At 40.4% G+C, this 19,420-nt stretch overlaps 1 long non-coding RNA gene across 4 annotated transcripts in view; it reads right to left on the bottom strand.

Annotated features, from left to right (window-relative positions):
• Positions 1-19,420, bottom strand: part of LOC121153317 — a 387,354-nt gene that overhangs the window by 150,980 nt on the left and 216,954 nt on the right. For all 4 annotated transcript variants that reach the window (XR_005883383.1, XR_005883384.1, XR_005883381.1 and 1 more), the window contains one exon: positions 11,957-12,052. This is a non-coding gene — a long non-coding RNA (uncharacterized LOC121153317). The remainder of the gene's footprint in view (positions 1-11,956; positions 12,053-19,420) is intronic.

Consider the following 19,420-nt stretch of genomic DNA (forward strand, 5'->3'; position numbering starts at 1 on the left):
ATACATGCTACTGAATGACTAATGTGTCACTGAAGAAAAAAAATAGAAAATCAAGATCTGGACAGGTTACAGTACCTGCCAGCACACATGTAGGTCAGTTCTGGGTGTGGGTCAGGCCTGGCCAGTTCATAACACCCACTCACATATAACCAGGATTGGGGTGCAGCACCAGCCAGTTCACACTAGGGCCAGGACTAAAAGCTGGCTGGACTGGGATAGGCTGCAGCACCCACCAGCATGAGCTGGGCACAGACTGGGCCAGACTAGGTTATTGAACCCTCCAGCAAATGCCAAGGGTTTTGAGTCCAGTAATGGAGCAGCACAAGCTCCCCTGCTCCCACTGGTGAATGTAATAACTGGGACTAGGAGCAAACTAGACCAGGCAGGGCTACAACACCTGTTGGCCTGCATGTGAGCTGGATTAGGGGAGAGCCAGACTGAGCTAAGTGACTGAATCCACTGGTTCATGCATGAGCCAGAGTAAGTGCGGTCTGGTCAGGTTTTCCCACAGCATTGGCTACCAGGTGCTGGGACCATGGGTAAGTCCTGTCAGGATAAACCACAGCACCACTTAGAAAGTGCAAGATCTGGGGCTAGGAGTGGGCTTAGTAGGCAAACTGCGGGCACACTTCTGATGGGCTGCAGCTCTCACTGGTAAACTTGGGAACCAGAGCTGGAGGCAGTCTTGGCTGGACAGGAGTGGCACGCACTGGCATGAATGTGGACTGGATAGTGGGGTTGGTCAGGCTGAGCTAGGCTCCTACACCCATTAATGTGGAGAGAGCCGAAAGGGATGTGGGACAAACTGGGCCAGTCTGTTGCACATACCAGCATGAGCATGAACTGAGGCTGGGGGAGAACAGTGGGAGTTTGTGGGGTCTTTCTGACTAGGCTGCAGTTCCCAATGGCATGCATAGTGTTGAGTGTGTGGTGGGCAGGAATGGGCTGTGATGCACCATCTACTGGTTTGCATATGAGATGAGGTTGGGGACAGAACTGACCAGATGACTGCAACCACCAGTGTGTGTGTAGGCTCATGTGGGTGATGGATTGAGCTGGACCCTGTACTAGCTGATGCACACAGGAGTCAGTTCTGGGGTCACCTCTGATGAGGTTTCTTTGAGGACCCCCACAACTGGGCCACTGGACTCAGAACTCCAACCATGGGGCAAAAAATTACAGGATTGTGGTCTGACCATGAAGAGTACGTGTCAAAACTGGGTCTCTTCAGTTGTTGAAGCCTGTGCAGCAGATTGCATGCCCAGATGCACAAGGGGAACATGTCAACCAGTTTATTGAGGCCTGCGGAGGACATCTAGTACCATGGAGGGCAGAACAAAATGGACCACTCTCCCAGCCAAGCTTTGACAGTGAGTATTTGGGTGAGTAGAGACTCTAAGGGGGACCACGTCAGCCTATGGACCTTGGAAGGATTTCCTCATCCTTGGATCGGCAAGATCAACATCATTCCAGAACGATCAAAACCATTTAAGCAGAACCCTCAGAGCATGCTCCACATTGGAGACCCTGGGTTGATACCAGGTGATTGTCCCCCATTCCTGAGTATGGAGGTGGTTGGGAGGTTTGGTTCAGTTTCTCCCCTTACCTCCCCCTTCCTCCCGATACAGGAGGAAAAAAAAAATTTAGAAACAATGGTCTCTGTCACTTTTCCCTAACCCTCAATCTTTCTCACCCTGATCAACTCTGTAAGCATTATTTAAATAACAATAAGAAGAAGAAGAAGAGGAGGAAAGCATTATTTAACAAGTTGTTAAAGGAGAGCTACAGAGTTATTTGGTTAAAAAGTTCAAATGTTACTCTATGTTCTTATCAAACATCAAAATTCCCAGATTGATTAGAGGCAGAGGAGCCTGATATATAGTAGTGTAGTGGCCGAGTTCCTTGCCTGGCATGCTCTGGGATCCTATATGGGTACTTGGTCATGTCTCAGCAGCTGCATTTCCCTTTCATTTGCCTGTCTGTGGCCTGGGAAGGCAGTGGAGGATGGTCCAATGCTTTGGGATCTTACGCCTGTGTGGGAGACCCAAAGCAATCTCCTTGCTCCTGGCTTTGGATTGCCTCAGCTCAGCTCTAGATGTTGAGGCTACATGGGGAGTGAACTTGTAAACAGAGGATCCTTCTGTTCTCTCTCTGTAGATCTGACTTTTCAATAAAAGATACAATTTAAAAAAAGAAATAATAATAATATATATATATACATATTTTCCCCATACAAAAAAGGAATAAAATAGAGACAATGTTTAGCTTACCTCTTGTCCAGTAAAGAATTGTTAGGTATTAAATCATAAACAGATTTATTTGTTTGATTACATTGTAAACTTTAAAAGTGAAAAGATTACAAACCAGCTTTGATTAATATGCTTACCAAAAAAGTAAAATGTATTTTCAATGTAGAAAAAGCTTAACAAAAGTTAAAATGTTTGCTCTTTTTAAAAATGACACAGAAAGAAGTAAAAGTACATCTCTATTCCCTGCTAGTTTCTCCCTTGGGTCAAAAACAATCATTTAGTTAGTATGTACATACCCCTTTAAAAATGGCAATGTTTTCTGACTTTTTGACTTTAAAAACACAGTGTAGGGCCCAGCGCAATGGCGCAGTGGTTAAGGTCCTCGCCTTGCACGCCCGGGATCCCATATGGGCACCGGTTCTAATCCTGGCAGCCCCGCTTCCCTTCCAGCTCCCTGCCTGTGGCCCGGGAAAGCAGTGGAGGACAGCCCAAAGCTTTGGGACCCTGCACCCGCGTGGGAGACCCGGAAGAGGCTCCTGGCTTTGGATCGGCATAGCATCGGCCCGTTGCGCTCACTTGGGGAGTGAATCATCGGACGGAATATCTTCCTCTCTGTATATCTGCCTTTCCAATAAAAATAAAATAAATCTTTAAAAAAAGCACAGTGTAGGTTGTCAGTTGGAATTTTTGCTCCCTGCTGTTATATTTTAATATTTTTCCTTATCAGTAATACATGGGTCTGGTTCATTCCCTTTCATTACGGTATACTCTTCCATTTTATGAATATTTTACAGCTTCTTTATTCATTTTCTCATTGAGGAACATTAATCCTGCCTCAAATTTTAATTATTGCAAGTATAACAAAAATCTTGCACAAGCCTCTTTTAATTCTTTTGTAAAAGTTTTTAAATGGAAAAATGTTAAAATTTTCTAGAACTGAGTTTGGGGTTCAAGAGAATATGTTGATTATTTATATATACTTTTTAAATTTAAATAATTAGTAATAACACAATAAAAAGAAACAATTAAAAAAATCTCAAAACCAAATGCTGAAATTGCTTCATAATTAAAATAGGACCTATAAGTACTTTGCTTAAATGACTAATTTCAGAGAGAAAGACTGTTAGATTAAAAGTAATACAAATCTTTGCCTAAGAAGCTTGCAATATGTATCAAACATGATACATTTAAAGATGCGTTTTTAAATTCAGTAACTCCACATTTGTTAATCTAGCTTAAACAAATAATCAAAAATGCAGTTACTGATTTTTCAATGTATTTATTTATACATTGGTTAAAACAGTGGGAAATGGAAAAAGTCTAATTAACACTCACAGGAAATAACTGAATAAATTTTTGCAGACTAAAGCAGTAGAATTTAAAGCACTCAATTTTAAAATGTACTTCCAAAAGCACATTTCTGTGTTTTTTCCTGTTGTTGATTTTGTTTTATTGCTTTTTATTTAAGGGAATGTATAGTAACTGTGTCATGTGTGTTTTTGAGTGTATGCTTGTATATATATACATAATATATGAATATTTTAAATATTACATTAATTATATGAATACTTGTATACATTTTATATGAATTATATATCTGATTGACTATATATTAACATGTGAAATCATTTATTTATAATATATTATGTATACTATTTTTATATGAACTATAGATTATATATTACATGTTGTATACTATGCATGGAACATATATTTATACAATTTATATGTTGTAAATATAATATATAGTATATATAGACATATATATGAACTAAAAGAAAATATACTTAATATAAAGTCCTGAAGGTGCTAGGGCTTTGACAGACATTTGTTCTATGTTCTGTATTATTATGCATGGACAGCAGCCAACTGACCCTGTTTATAAGTGCTGTAGAAGGCAGAACCCAATCGCAGTTGGAAAGATATCAAAGCCAAGATCAGAAATTTCTAACAAGCCAAACTGGTCAACATGAAGCACACCTCTGCAGGCTTCTCTGCCACCTCAGACATGTTCCAGCAGCCCCTGGGTGACCACCATCCAGGGTTTTCTACAGAGGGATGAGGTTGTAAGAGTGGTGCTTCCCTCCCCTGGCTGGGCCCCAGCAACACCTGAGATAGAGAACCCAGACTCCTGGGCCACAGGTTCTGTTCAGGAATCCTGAAGCCAGAGGTCTGTGCTGTCCAGATCTGCATTTGTGGCTCTCTACCCCCAGAGCTACAGTTGTAGCACAGATTCTATATCTGAGAATTTTTAGATTGTAAGACTTATTTTTTAAGTTAATTAATTTTATTACTTTATGATACAGTTCCACAGGCTCTGGGATTTCCCCTCCCTATTCCTCAAATGCCCTTCTCCCTAATGATTTCCCCTATATTATTACAACAGTATAATCCTTTGTCAACAGCCATCATTCTGCTATTTAAGTGTATCCTTGCATTAGAGACATGGACATTGGCACAGAGTCCAGCATCCTATTTTCAAGATGTATTTCATTGCTTCACTGGGAGTCCATCTTTGATTTGGAAGTAGACTTGCACAATGCATTGTGTTTTCACATCTGGATATGAGAGTCCACATTACACAGTTACTATAACAACAGGAAAAAACACAAAAATTCACAGCAACACGTAGTTAAATAACATGCTACTAAGTGCCCAATGTGCTGCTGAAGAAATGAAAAAGAAATTAAGAACCTTTTTGGAGAAAATGATGCTACAGTATGAACTATGTGTCACTGAAGAAATTAATAAAAATCTTTTTGAAGAAATGAAAATACAAGAAAAAGAAAAACAAAAATATCAAAACCATTATGATGTACCAAAACAGCATTGAAAGGGGCATTTATAACATCAGGTTTTTACAGAAATTCAAAATATCTCAAATAACTGCTCTAATAATGCATCTCAAGCACTTATTAAAAAAGGAAAACAAACAAGAAGTAATAAATGATAAAAATCACAGCAAAAATAAATGGAATTGGAACTAGAAAACTACAAATTGCAACAAGAGGCATTTTTTAAGAGGATGAGTAAAACAAACTTTTAGACTAGCAAAAAAAAAAAGTGGTCACCAAGTATAATCGTGGTCACCAAGTATAATCAGAAATGAAAAAAAAATCTGAAGATACTAGTAACATGATGTTATCTTGCTGAATGTATCCTTCGATCATTATGTGATGTCCTTCTTCATCTCTTTTAATGTTTTTCATATCAAAGTCTATATTATCTGATATAAGACTGGCTATACCAGCTCACTATTCCATTAGCTTGGAATATCTTTTTCCATCCTTTTAAGATGTGTCTACTGTAGGCAACAGATGGGTTTTGGTTTTTTTTTATCCAGTCTGCTAATCTATAACACTTGATTAATGAGTTTATGCCATTAAGTTTACATTCAGAGTTAAGTCCTGTCATATTAGCAACGAGATGTTCATTGTCTGATTTCATTTTCTTTTCCTGTTATATTGGCACATAATTCACATTTGCCTTTGGTCTTGGTAGGTACTATTCTTTCAACAGAACATATTTAAGTATTATTTGTAGGGCAAGTCTGGAAAAGGCAAATTTTTAAGCTCTTCTTTACAGTGGAAGAATTTTATTTCATTTTCAAAGACAAAGGAAAGCTTTACTGGGTATGTTGTTATTTTTAGATACTGGAAAATGTTGTTATTATTATTATTTTAGATACTAGAAAATTATTATTATTTTAGATACTCCTTTCTCTTCTAGCCTGTAGAATTTCTCTGAGAGGTCAGCTTTGAGTCTGAATGAAGTTCCTCTATATGTTAATAGATTTTTTCTTGTTCATATATTTAAGGATCTTTTCCCCTGTGCTCAACTGAAGAGAACTTGCTTATCTTGCATTGTGATGAAGACCACTTTTGGCCAACCTTATTAGGAGTTTTGTGCCCCTCCAAATACAGATTTGAAGACTTCTAAGGATTCTTCCAGTGTGGAGATTCATAGCAATTCTACAGTTCAAAGGTCTAGCCACATCTGATAACTCATTTTGTAAAACCAACAGCAGAAACACAGAAAGAAAGAGAGGTGTGGCTGCCGATGGAGAATGGAATGACTTGAAGATCAATCCTACTCACTGTTTACGAATTTAGAGGCTTAGCCTCTGATCTAGAGAGCCTCAAATTTTAACCACACAGAAAAGGGGAGTATTGTTTACCACTCACTCTCAAATCATTCAGAAATGAAACACATTGGCCATATGGACAAATAGAAAAAAGAAGGTACTTAGAAGACAGGAAACAAGGGTAAGAAGAGAGAAGATGGGAATATAGAAAAGTGGGAAATTAAGGGAAGGAATAAATGAGGATCTTCGTCCCACTTTTTAATCTTTTCAATAAGCTTGAAGCTTCATGAAAATAAAATGTTACCCCCAAAAGAGAACTAAGCTACACCAAAACTAATTGAAATCTACACATCTGAATTAAAATCACCAGGGGCACTTTTTCATGGACTCATCCATTCCACTGACACTGATCAAACACCTATTCTGCTTCTGCACGGGGCTCTCTGTTCAAAGCACTTTGGATGATCAGGGATGAAAACATGTCCTGGCCTCTTAGTGGTTACATTTGAGTTTGGTTTCCACAAAATGCAGATTCTTGGGTCCCCGGCTGAGTGAATTAGAATCTCTGGAGAAGGGCCCAGGAATTCACATCGTATAAATATTCCGACAGAGTTGCTCGTGGTCACTAAGGCAGAGTTGTTTTCAAAATGTGAGCTTTGACCTGTAAGTAGTTTGTTACAGCAATTTAATGAGCCTAGAAGTATTTTTTTATTTTAATAAAGTAAGGTGGGGGTAAAGAACAAAAAAAGAAAATTAAGATGCTGAGATGGGAACAAAAAAATCCTAGTGTCTCATAAAACTTATTTCCATTCTCTGGGTCACACAATCAACTGGGTTTCATATCAAAAATCCTTACCAGAAAAAGTCATGCAAGAAGACACATCATGTAAAAGACATGGCAATGCTGTCCTCTACATGTTATGTAAAAGACATGACAATGCCCTGCACCCAGTAGTCCTCACTTCGTACAGATCGTACAGATCGGAGGGTGCTGAGAGGCTGGGACACATGGACCACCTGCGGAGGCACTGTTGTTCCAGCTAGCTGACTCACTGGGAATATCCCCAAGTGCTAGAGCACTTCCTTTGTTCTTGTGGGTTGAGCCCAAGCTGCACTCTCCCACAGATGGCAACGTCTGCGGCACATGTTACATCATTTTCTTGGATAGACATGACACAGCACAGCACACTATCTGTCCTGGAAGTCCATGGCAGAGGTAAAGCAGGGACCCAAAGCACCCCTGGGACCACGTTTCTGTTTACTGAGGTTCTTGGTGAGGCAATAGGAGCATAGGGTAAAACATAACCCATGTTCCCATGTTTCAGGCTCCATGCAGGATATTTCAGATGCCTCATCTCAGATGAAACTACATATAATCCAGACTTTCCAACCCTGATGAGAAATAGTAGCTGTATTAAATGAAAATGAAAGAGGACGAGGTGAACAAACCCGATTGAGACAAGCCTAGCCACTGTCCCAGGTGCTCTGGGAACTCGAGCACTTGCTGAGTCTAGCAAACCAGGGATGTTCCTGTGATGTACCTAGGAGTCAGCAAGGAAGTTTAGTGGTTGCTAAGAAGTCCAAAGGCTAGTTCAGCATTCACAGTCCCTCCACAGGTTCTGCTGAGGGCAGCCACAGGTGAGTCATACACCACGCAGAAAAGTAGAAATAGGCCCATGAGGTCAGAGACACACTGCTTTCCAATGTGTGGCAAGACTGTTGCATGAGGAACTGAAAATAGAATGACTCAAAACAAAACCTGGTGCCCCCACCAGGATGATTCCTTCCCTGACCCAAGTCTGGGAAGTGTCACCAGTGAAACCTTCAGAAATCAGAGTTTCTCATCAGAGAAGAACACAACTAGATATTCTCAGAGGTGCTCAGTGGCGTTTTTACCACACTGGAAGCCAAGCCCCTTCTCCACCTTGAGGTGGTTTGAACCAAATCACTGAAATGCTTGGCTCTGTGTGGTTGTGGTAGAAAGGCTCTCTATCAAAGGCTGATTCCAACACCACAAGCTGAAGATAAATAAGAGAGGAAATGAACAAGACTCTGCCCTCATGGTGACCCCCTGGACCTAAATCTTCTCTAGACCTCAGAATATCAAACAGGCCAGCAGCCCTGTAGGAGCCGTCAGTGTAGGAACAGTATGGGAGTTTCTTCAGCCTGCAGGAGCCTTATTCTCTGGAAATTAAGAGAAATCCCAAAGGAAGTTCTTGTCTGAATCTCCAAAGCAAGGGGCTTGCTTATTCATCCTTGCTTTAAATGAAAACATTCCTTTCAAAAAATATAATCCAGGAAAGGTACGTTTGCATTCACTTGAGAGTCAGAATACTAAACTTGAGATTTTTAGAATTCAAGAAATGTCATCTCCCACCAACTAGTCAAAGCAAAAAAGCAAATAAAACAGAAGCACAGGCGCCTTCTTTCCCTGTAGATGTTGGTTATGGATTCAAATGGCAATCAGTATGGAGATTTGCTTCTCAGCAGATACATCATGAAAGTGATGCTTGGAACCAGGCTCACTCTGCTTGTGGAGCAGGTTGACACAATGATTCCCTTCCTGAAACAGTGTCAGCAGCTAAGGCTGAAGGCATCCAGTTCAACAAACCAGACATGGCCTTTAACTGCCTTGGGAGTATCCAGCATGCAGACTGAGCCAAAGTCTGTTAAATCCTAAGAATAACAAGACACCAGAAGCACACAGGTTGGTTGACAGAGATTACAGGTAGAAATGGGTACCAATGTTTCTTCTACTCTCTCTCCTCTTGTCAAAGAGACAGTGTCATGCCCAGAACTTGTGTTGACCTCAGAGTTTAGGAGCCTTTCTTTAAACTGGTTTAACAAAATGGGCTCTTCTTCTCAGTGTGTCATCATAAACATGAAGGGTTTCAGTACAAGAAGTGAACTTCAAACCCTGTTATTGTCATGGAATTAATTTTTTAAATGTTGTATCACTAAATCCTTCCATCAATCAACCAACTAACCACACAGAGATCTGCATTTTTAGGCTGAAACAGGAATCCGACTGGGTTCCTGTGAGAGTCCCTCAAAGTAGTTTAAATCATAAGTAAGGGGAACTCCTCCTGCCCTTGCTACCTGAGTCCCTGACCTTGTGGCAGACACCCCTTATACATCTATGGCATTTGGTGATGGTCCATTTTGAGGCAGTCACTCAAACAATGCATCAAACTGGAGGCCCCTTTTCAGAATGTGCTCCCTCCAATAATGAGGTAGATTAGATCTCCAGATTGACAATGGCTAAGAGTGACAACTCATACTTGACTGTTTCTCTCATTTTCTGCCAAAGCAATAACGATGCAATGAAGAAATATGAAAGTAGGGTGGGGGTACAATTAAATTACCTTTTTGCCTAGGGCCTTTGTATAGTATAGTAAACCCATTTTCATATAGCTGCTTTATCTTCAAGAACCACTTACTGTGGTCAACACAGTGTGTAAGCACTGAAGATAGAGCCTCTATGTGAGTTCATATCTACTCCTCATGAATTCCAAGTTATTATTTTATTCAATCTTATGGTTATCAAGGCTAAAGAAGCTGAAATACTTAATTCACCTGGTTTTTGCATTATACTGATTTTTCCTGCAGAGAGACTTGGCTTCTTTCACTTTCACTGATCTTTTATTATAGATTTTAATAATTATCAGACTTGCAAACATTTGTCACATTTCCCTATCAACAAGTGCCTTTCTATGCAGATATCTAGGACAGTGTGTGTGTGGCAGGAGGAGAAGTTGGAAGAAGCAAGGTCCCCCGTCGATGATCCGAACCTATGCTCGCAGTCCGTCGTCCCCTAAGCAGCCTTACATCAGTGAACCCGTGATGGCCAAACCACTATAACTACCTCAACCCCCCCCCCTTCCCCCCACATCCTAATCAACTATTGACCAAGTTATTGGGACCTTCTCCATAAATACCGGTGTTGGCAAGTGTGCCCAATCCCACGTCAAACAAAGTCATGATTTATTCAAGCCATTAACTTTAGATCAACCATGCATTATCCAAGGCCCTCTCAGATACCTGCCCACCTTTCCACCTATCCCCCCTTATAGCCCTCCTGCGGTGCTAAGCACTTGCTCCCGAAGGCAACACTGAGATATATCTCTACATGTCTCACCAGCCACCTGTACCATAGCGATCCAACCACCCAAAAAGTTTATTCAAACTATCCCTAATCAAATAAAACTCACTAACCTTAACCATCCACACTCTTTCTGTACCACCCTATCAAACACATACTGCATATTGTAATAATACCATTACCTAAACAAATAGTTACTACCCAACCCCTAAATACTAATGCCTCCCCACACCCTCATTAACATACACAAAAACACCATACAAAATTAACCCTTGAAATCAAATTAAAAAAGCAACTCCCCACCCCAACAAATTTGAAACCCTATAACATACCCAAAACCTTTAATTCATATTACACCCACATTTATATTAATAGTCCCAACAACACTACCCCCCCCCCTAAACACCTCCAATTTGTATACCTTATATAACTACAAACCAAATTCACAACCACAATATACCCACCACCCAACCATTACTAAATTCCAACCACAACATATTGCCCCCATATTTCTATTCACATTAATACCACACATATAATTTAGGATCCAGCCAAGAAGGATGTTAAATGGTCTGAGTGAAATGAGAACCTTTTCCCCAACGAATGATAATCACACAAAACACCAATATTATCAGCACCAGGAAGGTTCAGAGGATACAGTTAGGCATTAATACAATCAAATCCAGGAACTGTGGTAGCCTTGAAAGGAGATGCCATCAGTGTCCTAGTAGGAGAATCTAGATGGGCAAGATTGACATTTTGAGATTTGATTATTGTTTACAGTCTTTGTCTAAACTCTGGTGGAATAGTAAGTGGCTTTATTTTTTCTGCTTGCTATATGTTGAAATCTTTTTCCTAAGGGAGTGGTAAGTCTGTGATTGTAGGGAAATGAGAATATGCCACCGTCAACATTTTTAAAGAGAAAAAAAGAAGTAAGGAAGGGAGTGGGTAGGGAATGTGGGCAGGTGGGAACTATCACTACGCTCTTAACTCTTCATTGTGAAATATGTGAAATTTGTTCACTTCATACAAATACAATGTTTTTCAAAATAGAAGAATCTAAATGAAGTTTTAAAGTATAGGAACTATGTGTAAATATGCGATTGTCCTGTATACTTCTTGTGACCATTGCTACTCATTCATAGAACTTCTATGAGGATGAACAAAACAAACACCAAAGTTTCTCCCATAAATCCATAGAATTCAGTTTCCTGCCCAAGATAGTTAAAATTGAACTTTGTCTGAGAACAGCTCAGCCCTATCAGGCTCTCCTATGTTCAGAATGTGAATTTTGAGCTCCTTTAGAAGGCCTTGCATTATGTCCCTTCCCAAACTTCCATATTCAGATTCCTCCCTGCCTCACTGAGCACTTTCATCAAAGATTATCTTTTAAAATGCACCCAAACTAAAACATGAAGGTCTGAGCATACTGTTCAGATGTCTGCAATCAGTAGATTTTTACTTTTTAGTGAAGTCTAAAGTGTATTTTAGGAGAATTTACCTCTAGGTGTCCAGTCATACCTTGTGTTTATGGCATCACTAAAGCGTTTCTTCTGGGATTTGCAGAAATGTATTACCACGCAGCTGCCAAGCTTCCATGGTCTTCACATGGGAGATCTGTAATTTATTAAATATAGAACTTAGAGTGAATCTATCCAGATGCTCTGAAAAGACACCAAAACCAAGGGGTGAGCAGTGATCAGCATGGAGAGGGAGTCTTGGTCAAGAATTGGGAGAATGGGGCCTGGCGCGGTGGTGCAAGTGGTTAAAGGTCCTCATCTTGCACGCCCGGGATCCCATATGGGCGCCGGTTCTAATCCCGGCAGCCCCGCTTCCCTTCCAGCTCCCTGCCTGTGGCCTGGGAAAGCAGTCGAGGATGGCCCAAAGCTTTGGGAACCTGCACCCTGTGGGAGACCTGGAAGAGGCTCCTGGCTTCGGATCGGCATAGTATCGGCCCATTGCGCTCACTTGGGGAGTGAATCATCGGACGGAAGATCTTCCTCTCTGTCTCTCCTCTCTGTATATCCGCCTTTCCAATGAAAAAATAATAAAAATAAAATCTAAAAAAAAAAAAAAGAATTGGGAGAATGATTTTGATAGCAGCCTCTTCAGTGATCCAGACATTGCCTTTTGGGCTCCAAAGCTCTGAAGAACATAAGCTTCAAAAGTGAATTCCCATCAGCCTGTATTTTCTTTTTCCCTGGGGATTATTGCATGAAATCTGCTACAAGTTCAGTGTTTATCTTATTGGGAGTCATCTTTTTTTTTTTTCTTAAGGCAGATTTACCAAGAGAAGGAGAGGAACGTCAGAAAGATTTTCCTTCTGCTGATTCACTCCCCAAGTGGCTGAGCTGATCCGAAGCCAAGAGCCAGAAACTTCCTCCAGTACTCCCACAAGAGTTCAGAATCCCAAGGCTTTGGGTCATCTTTGACTACTCTCCCAGGCCAAAAACAGGGAGCTGGAAGGGAAGTGGAGCAGCTAGGACATGGACTGGCACCCATATGGGATCCTGGCACATGCGAGGAAGAGGATTTTAGCCACTAGGCTGCTCACTCAGGTCTGGGAGTCACAATCTTTAGTGTGAGAGAGGAGCTTCCAAGGAAAAGACTTCCCTGTTCATCTAAGGGACCTCATGGCTCACCAGAAGATGACTACTAGCCTGACACAAAGGCTCTCAGATGTGCCCACACACTCCAAGTTTTACCAGCCCATTTTCTGCCAATAAAGGACCATCTGTACACAACCCAAGAGATGACAATCTTTACGATCCTTTCTGAAAATGCCAGTAACAGCAGGGGACTTCTAATAAATACTAGGAAATGATGGAAAGAAGTTCTTTCACCAGAAGAACGATGAAATGATTTCCACTCAGGCCATCTATGAGAAAACCAAAACCATCCTCTACTCAAAATGGAGAGGTAAATCAGTTACAACCACCAATATTAATTGTGTATTTTGGTGTGATCTAATTTTATACCTATAACAACACTCTCAAGAAGGGATTATCATCATCCTCTATGGAAAGGTGATGACCCCTACTCCCATTCATTTGTCTAAATTAAACTGAGCCTTGAACTCAGGTCATTCAGACTTCTGAGCCTACAAGATGAACCAAATTTCCCACTTTCCCAATCAATGCAATCAGGCCGTGTGAAGCTCATACAATTGGAAGTAGGGATAGAGAGAGAAGTTTTTTTCAAGAATGAATACAATGATGATGGCAAAATTCAATAAAAGGCCTTGGAAGTGGTTCATCAAAGGAGAGAGGCAGCAATGGAAACTTCATAAGCTTCACATTAAACCCACTTTTGACTGTGATGATGCTTCTACTCCAACAACGTGAATATGAACAATCATTGCTCTTCATATTGGAATACACAGATAACCCACTTGGCTTAATATTTTAGAATTTCCAGTAGGATAGCAAAAATTGTTTTTAGAAACCCAGAAACCCCACATGCCCTGTTTCCAGCTGCCAGGCACTTTCTGTACATCCAAGTCGCATCCCACCTGTTCCCATTCTCTTCTTGAAATCTCACCTGCTTTAGTTTTTTTTTTTCTAGTTATCCTTCCACCTAGATTGTTTCCACTTCTCTTTGAACTTAATAATAATTGTTGTTACAACTCGCCCTTCCTATGTGTATTTTAGGCATTGCTATACGTTGTATACTCACTGCCTATGAAAAAGCCTGTTGTCATTTTTCAAGTGAGGAAATGCACACCCTTAGGAAGTAGGCATTTTGTCTCAGAAATTCATATTCTTAACCACTAGCCACAGGTCCTCAAGTAGCCTGGGTGGATCAGACATTAACATAAGCAGATTCCTTAAAGGACAGAATGAAGTATAATAAGTTTACAATGCTTTGCAATGAGCAATATAGAAGGCTAGGTATTCTGTGAGTCACAAACCTTGTCAGAATTCCCTTCTGGTATTTTTGGATAGAGTACGAACAAGAATATATTATGAGTCAAATCAGCAATTCTAAGATGTGGAAGACCTTGAAATGTGTAAAACTGTGAAGTGTATTTTTCCCTAGATGGCAAATTTTGTAGCCCAAAGGATAAGCTTGGAAATGCCTGAATTTCCTCACTTATTAAAAATATTTTACAGTCATTTTCAAGCTACCTGTTCAATATGCTACTCCTGAAAACCAGTAGCCAATAGGGAATGGTACATGGAAACCAGGCAGGGCTTTAAACTAATTAAACTTACTTGGCCCCTTACTTGGGGATACAGCACCAAAGTCATGGAGGGGGTACATTTCTGAGTCATGTTCCTTAAACTTGAACATCTAACACAGTCTCAAAATTTGCCTAATTTAACCCTTTAATTTACACCTGAAATCCACAAGATCCTGAGATGCCAAAAGTCACAGTGCTCATGATCATCACTTCTTCCATAAACTCATTCAACAGATCATAGGAAGAAGTGAGAAGACTTTCCACTGTGTGAGGAGCACACAGGTACAGCATCCATCAACTCACAGTTGTGTAAAAATTCCCATCTATTGCACAGACAGACAAAATCTTCCTGGACTTGGCTTGCCTATTCACTGTCACCTGTCACAATTCCTCAGCAGAAACTTCCTTCCTTTACATTTCCTAGAAAGGATTCATTATGCTTCCCAACCTTTGCGTAGCTTTCTCCAGCCAGCTTGCTTCTCCACATATTCTTTACAATGAATGTTTGCCTCACACTGAAGCTTTTACTCATCCTCCCCAGCACTCCTCCAGAAACGATCACTTTTATTTCTCTTCTGTTCTCTCAACACATAGTTCTCAGGAATTTGGGTGCTTCCCATGTTGTAATTTAGTTACTGGCATTGGTTCTTGCCATTAAACTCCAAACTTCTTATATGTAGAGAGCCAATACTGGTCACATTTTAACTACCTCATGGATATTGAAGGATGTCATCATCAAAATAACACTTAATATTTAGAATGTTGTAGGGATAACATTCTAAAAAGAGAATATGGTCCAGATAGAAATCACCATTCTTCTTCTTGAGCATATGCACTGTCTTCCATCCATCCCTTTTTGGCTGAGCAAAAGTGGCAGTGTCATCTCCATGGAGAATCACCAAGAGTATGTACTCTTTTTCTATGCAGTTGTTGGTCTCAAATCCTTGTGTTGGCCAGGCAACAACATAAGGCAGAAAGGGGATTCACATTTTGTCAACACCGATTCAGAAAGAGGAACAAAATCAATCATCTTCCACACTGAATATTCTGCTTATTACTTTCCTTCCATTTACAGCCATTGTCAAAACTAATAGAGCAGCTATTTTTTCAGCAAATAGCTTAGCCAATTCTCCCTAACTTGTATTCATATCTGCTGATATCTCCATTGTATACACCTATCTCAGGTCTTAGAATTTGTTGACAAGAACCCTGGTAGGTTTGCACAGATAAAGCATTCGTTTTTTTTTTTTAATTTAAAGCAACCAAAACATATTGGTCTATGCAATTTCCAGTTGGATTTATGAAAGTCACTGAAGGAGATCTCTTTTGGTTTCTGCTAAGTAAGTAATTTTAAATACCAAACATCAATGTTGTGTCTGCTCTCTTCGCCAGTGTTATCAATGAGTTAATACAGTACAAAAATTATGGAAGATGTGAATACAACTTTAAGGCTAAACAAAACATTGCTATTTGTCTAATTCAGTCCAAAGAATCTTTGATGATTGCTTGAAAGACACAGGTAAGATATACAATGTCAGACTGGTACTGTACTAGCTAGTGTTTAAGAGCAAGGTTTCAAAATTAACAAGTTAACACTTAAATTCTACCTTTTACTTGTTTCATGGCTGTGGTCAGGTTATTTAATCTAGTTTTATTATTTACAAAATAGATTTAAAAAGCTACCTTCATTTGGTTATTATAAGCATTACATCCTTATATAAACTCAAGTAGAAAGAACCTTGGCATACTTAACTTGATATCTGATAAGCATGATGAAAAGTAGTATGAAGTCAGCCATAAGTAACACCTGCTCATCCACATAGCTTAGGTTGAAAAAAAATCAGAATAAGTGACAGGAGAAGTAGCAGCTGGATGCAAAGAAACCAACTCAAGTTTATTTACTTTCACATTTATTGTTATTTTGGGAAAAACTGATGGCAGAAAATTGAGGAGTGGCCACAGGTAGAGGTTATATCCTCTTAACTTGGAAACCCAGGATTGGGAGGCTACTAGAACTTAGTTCACAGTCTCAGGGCTCAAATCAATTTTTTAATTCTTAAAACTCTAGCTTTCATTTTTATCCTTTCTGGTATGCCGTGCATCTATATTTTTATCCCTCTATATGCTTGGAAAAATATTTAGCATGCTCTGCATGCCATTGCTTACCTGGCATTTCAACATGATACACTTTTGATTGGTAACTATAGATCAGAGCATTGAAATCCTCCTCATTTAGTTTGTAGGTATAGATGGAACACTATTTATTTCCCAGATTTCTGTAAGTAGATGTTTAAACTGTTTCCAGTAGAATTTGTATGCCTGGCCTCTACACACATAATCACACATTCTTACCACCCATTCAAACTGAGAAAATAAGGCCTGGGGCCATAAGCCCTGGGGGGTTAGGGGTCAGGCAGAACCAGGGGCGCCTGGCCCAGGTCCTTGTGCTCGCATGTGCAGTTGGTACTGGGTCTGTGAGTTATGATGGCAGTGGTCTGGTGGGACCTGAGTCACCTGGCCGTGGGTCTTCCTGCAAGAACTATCCTCAGTGGAAAAGACAGAGCAGTAGACAACAGGCAATGATGCACATGGAATAGCAGCCCATTGTGGCCTCAGAGGATGTTCAGTACCATGGCAGAGAAGGGAGAACAGAACAAATTGGACAACTACCCCAGCCAAATGATGACAGCAAAAATTGAATTGGAGGGCCCCGGCCAATATCCTAACTGCTAAAGTCCTTGCCTTGGATGCCCCAGGATCCTATATGGGCACCAGTTCTAATCCTGGCAGCCCCACTTCCCATCCTGCTCCCTGCTTGTGGCCTGGGAATGCAGCCAAATATGGCCTAGAGCCCTGGGACCCTGCACCCGAATAGGAGACCCGGAAGAAGCTCGTGGCCTCTGGCTTTGGATTGGCTCAGCTCCAGCCATTGCAGATGCTTGAGGAGTGAACCATAGAATGGAATATCTTTCTGTCTCTCCTCCTTTCTGTATATCTGACTTTGCAATAAAAATAAATCTAAAAAAATCTGATCGGAGACTGTAAGGTTGACTATGTCAGCCAATGGACATTGGAAAGGTTTTCCTCATCCTTGGGTCAGCAAGACTGAGAACATTTTGGAACTACTGAAACCACCAAGGCAGTACCTGCAAGTGTGCACCGCATCAGGACCCTGGGTGGATAACAGTGCATCTCCCTATCCCTGGGTATGGGGGCAGTTGAGAGGCTGGGTATAGCTCCTCCCCTTATCTCCTTTCTTCCCCCAGAAACAGAAACAGAAAATTTGGAAACAGTGATCACAGCCACTTTTCCCTAACCCTTGATCAGTCCCACTCTGATCAACTATGTAAACATCATCAGAAATAATTTTTAAACGGTTGGAATTCACATTACAGATTTCTTGTATATATATCCACCATATTACATATATATCCACTATATTACACACATATACACACATATATACATATGCACATATACACACACACATATATATATAAATTTGCTACCTCTTACTCCAGTTCCAATTAAAAGTCAGACTCTCATAGATGTTGATGTAATGATTTCTGCCAAGTTGGAAATGAAGACTGTCTTTCTCAGTATGATGAGAATCTGGATCTCAGAAGCTCCTCCCTCCTCTGTCTTCAGAGCTTCACCTTGCTAGCTGGACACAGGTGCAACTGCACAGTCTTCTCAAACACAACTGGTCTTAGTCAATAGCTCCTCGTTTTTTTGTAGGCAACAAGTACACTATTTTGTTATGTTCTAGACCACACTTTAATGATAAAATGTAGGTTAGCATTTGCTAATGCTCTACAGAACCAGAAAAATAACTAAAGTGTACAAGACAGTTTGGGGGTCCCCAATGTTCTTTAGCTTGAGAGAGCTGAGCTAGTAACAGAGCAACAAAGGCTGTTCTTTCCTGTGTGCTGAAAAGCATTGTCCACAGTGCCTTAGGTCTCTGGTGAAGGGATGAGTTTGTGTTTTCCTATTTCTACACATGACAAAGGTGGAAGACACCCAAGGTAACGTCACCAGTGCAGAAGATGATCAAAGACATTCCTTAAATGTCACTCACCCCCACTCTTAAGCCTAAGATTTGTTCCTAATCATTTCCTTATCTCACCCTGCCATTGTGATTTGCCAGTTTTCCCATTACTTTGATTCATCCATGGGTAAAAAGGAAGAATTAATATTTACAGTTATCAAACCATGACTGCACTTTTCATGGAGCTCTCCAATGAGCAGGAACGACCATGACTGGCTGGCATACCAAGGCTACATAGTTGACACACATCATCCCATGCATTTCCCACAGCAGTTCTAAGAAAAAAAAGTGACAGTGTAACCTGATTTGCTGTCAGAAAAGCTGAGGTTCAGAAAAATGAGCCAAGTGGGCCAAAAACTATCAGAGAGAGTGAAATATAGAGTCAAGGTTTAAATCCGATTCCAAAGGCTGCTCTTTCTACAAGTCAAATTACATTGAAGTGAAAGATACAGAATTCATAGCCGTGAACATTTACCTGCAGTATCTAGAGTCCCTCAAAGTGTATGCCTAAAAGAATCTTAGCATCAGTGTCGTGGTCCATCAGTATTTGTCACGTATCCCTTATATTCTACCAAAAATCTGATAGGAAACCTATTTCATTTTAGAGCCCCTTTCACTCCTTCATCTATCATTGCATTTTGTTGTCCCAGAAACACTATGGTGTTTGTGACAAGCAAACAGGCGCACATTACTTGATTAATCAATTATAAACTTCCCTGACGTTTCATCCAGGGTTGCATATTTATGCTTATGT

The sequence above is a fragment of the Ochotona curzoniae genome, unplaced genomic scaffold, assembly GCF_017591425.1.
Source record: "Ochotona curzoniae isolate NIBS_2020 unplaced genomic scaffold, NIBS_Ocur_1.0 contig_2692, whole genome shotgun sequence".
NCBI classification, from domain to species: Eukaryota; Metazoa; Chordata; class Mammalia; order Lagomorpha; family Ochotonidae; genus Ochotona; species Ochotona curzoniae.